Here is a 3173-nt window from a genome sequence, read left to right on the forward strand (position 1 = left end):
ATTGACCACCATGTAGAAATGTGATTGGACCAAAAGGGTAGGATCTCATAGGAATAGACTGAGTGGGGAAACTCAGCAAGGCCTGTCCAGATTCTTTTTGGTCTATCTGTGTAGCATTCCTTCCTCCAGGGTAGGTGACAGGACCCTCTCTGGCAGATGAAGGGAGGGCAGGAAAAGGTCAGAGAGAGAGATTCTGTTTCCTGAGGCCTGCTTCAGAGACCTATAGTGTCCCAATATTATAACAAAAGACTGTAACAAGGGCTATGGGAGTTAAGCACCAGGAACTGTGGATGAAGACCAATATGTATCTATCATATGATCACACTTACCCATGTCATTTCCTCTCTCAGAAGAACTTCTTTTAACATTTCTTGCAAGGCAGGTCTGCTGGTGACAAATTCCCTGAATTTTTGTTTGTCTGAAAAAGTCTTTTTTACTTTCGAAGGATAATTTCACAGGTTATAAACTTCTAGGTTGGTGTTGGGTCTTTTTTTTCCTCCCCTCAAATCAACACTGTTTCAAGCCATTCTATTCTTAATTGCATGGTTTCTATTCTTTTTGTCTCCTAACTTTTTTTAGCGACAAGGTCTTACTCCGTCCCCAAGTTGGAGTGCAGTGGCACCATCATAGCTCACTGCATCCTTGAAGTCTTGGGCTTAAGCAATCCTCCTACCTCAGCTTCCAGAGTAGTTGGGTCTACAGGTATGCACCACCAAGCCCAGCTAATTTTTAAATTTTTTGTAGAGATGGGATCTCACTATGTTGGCTAGGCTGGTCTCAAACTCCTTGGCTCAAGTGATCCTCCCATCTCGGCCTCCCAAAGTACTGGGAATACAGGCATGAGCCACCACACCTGGTCAATTGTGTGGTGTCTAAAGAGAAGTCAGATGTAATTCTTATCTTTGCTCCTCCATGTACTAAGTTGTTTTCTCCTATGGCTTCTTTCAAGATTTTTTCTTTATCTTTTATTTTCTACAGTTTGAATATTTTATGCTAAATGCGGGAGTTTCTTGGCATTTATCTTGCTTGATGTTATCTGAGCTTCCTGGATCTGTGGTTTGGTATCTGATATTAATTTGAGGGAAATTATCAGTTATTATCTTTTGTTTGTTTGTTTTTGTTTTTGTTTTGTTTTTCTAGACAGGGTTTTTCTCTGTTGCCCAGGCTGGAATGCAATGGCGTGATCTTGGCTCATTGCAACCTCTGCCTCCCAAGTTCAGGCAATTCTCTCTTGTGCCTCAGCCACCCAAGTGGCTGGGATTGCAGGCGTGTGTCACCATGCCCAGCTAATTGTTTTTGTATGTTTAGTAGAGCTTGGAAAGGCATGATTGGCCACCATGTAGAAATGTGATTAGACCAAAAGGGTAGGATCTCACAGGAATAGACTGAATGAGGAAACGCCATGCTGGCCAGGCTGGTCTTGAACTCCTGACCTGAAGTGATCTACCCACCTCAGCCTCCTAAAGCACTGGGATTACAGGTGTGAGCCACCATGCCTGGCCTCGGTTATTATTGTTTTAAATATTTCTTCTATTCCTTTCTTCCTTTCCTTTTCTTCCGGTATTCCCATTAAATGTATATTATATGTTTTATAGTTGTCCCACGATTCTGTCCTGGGTTTTTGTTTTTGTTTTGTTTCTTCCTTCCTTTTTCTCTTTGCTTTTCAGTTTTAGGCGCTTCTATGGACATAATCCTCAAGCTCAGAGATTCTTTCTTCAGCCATGCCCAGCCTATCAAAGGCATTCTTAATTTCTGTTGCAGTGTTTTTGAGCTCTAGCATTGATTTTCTTATTCTGTCTTAGATTTTCCATCTCTCTTCTTATAGTACTCATCTGCTCTTGCATGTTGTTTACTTATTCCATTTGAACTCTTAGCATATTTGTCATAGTTGTTTTAAATTCCTGACCTCACAATGTTCTAAATTCCTGGCCTGATAATGTTCCTGGTGGAATAATGTTGTCTTATAATTTCAACATTTTTGCCATATCTGAGTCTAGTTTTGATGCTTGCCCTGTCCCTTTGAACAGTGTTTTTTGCCTTGTAACTTTTTGCCTTGTAATTTGCCTTGTAATTTATGCCTTGTAATTTTTTATTGAAAGGCAGGCATGATGCACTAGGTAGACAGACCTTTAGTGGTGTGGTGTGAGGTGTGGGGGTAGCATTCTATAGTCCTATGATTGGGTCACAGTCTTTTAGGGAGCCTGTGCATCAGGGCTGAGAACTTTATAAGGGCTCCTCATTTCCCCTGCACCCCTTGACATGAGACAGAATGGGAAAAGAGGCTGGAGTTGGATATTTCCCTTCCCTGGGTCAGCTCTAATTAAACCCCAATAGGGCAGATCCTGATATAATATTTTCTCTTGGGGTAGGCCTTGTTAAGTGGGACCAGAATGCTCTGGTATATTTCAAAATGGTTCCTTTTCCCTTCCTCCTCCAGGAACATAAAGGGATTTTCCTTCAATCGTCACTCTGAGAACCTGGTAGAACTCCAGAAGGTAAACTCACAAAAGTGTCTTACCTGTAACTGGGTCCCTGAGGCACTTAACTGTCAGACTTGTCATTACCAAGCCTCCAGCCATTCGTTCGTTAATCATAGAGCAGGTTTTTCCTGCAGTGACACTGGCTCTCAGAGGTTTCTGCTTGTGGGTTTCTGCTCCAGTAAGTTTGGATTCTCATTATCTGCCTGGCTGTCTCTAATTTGGGGGGCAGTAGTTTGTCCTGTGACCTCACTTCCTTGACAGATCTAGAACGAGTTAGCTTTTCAGTTTGTTTAGCTTTTTACTTGTTGCCAGGATGAAGCGATGACTTCCATGCCCCTTACCTGCGAGACTGAAAACTGAAAGCCTCTCCTCTTTGGAAGGATAATTTCACTCGGTGCAGGATCCTAGGCTGATGGTTCTTACTTTTTAACACTGTAAAAATTTCACCTAATTCTTTTTTTTTGAGACGGAGTCTCGCTCTTGTCACCCAGGTTGGAGTGCAGTGGCACAATCTCGGCTCACTGCAACCTCTGCCTCCTGGGTTCAAGCGATTCTCCTGCCTCAGCCTCCCGGGTAGCTGGGATTCCAGGTACCCACCAACATGCCCAGCTGATTTTTGTATTTTTAGTAGAGATGGGGTTTCACCATGTTGACCGGCTGATCTCCAACTCCTGAACTCAGATGATCCACTTG

This window comes from Theropithecus gelada, chromosome 15 (genome assembly GCF_003255815.1).
Source record: "Theropithecus gelada isolate Dixy chromosome 15, Tgel_1.0, whole genome shotgun sequence".
NCBI classification, from domain to species: Eukaryota; Metazoa; Chordata; class Mammalia; order Primates; family Cercopithecidae; genus Theropithecus; species Theropithecus gelada.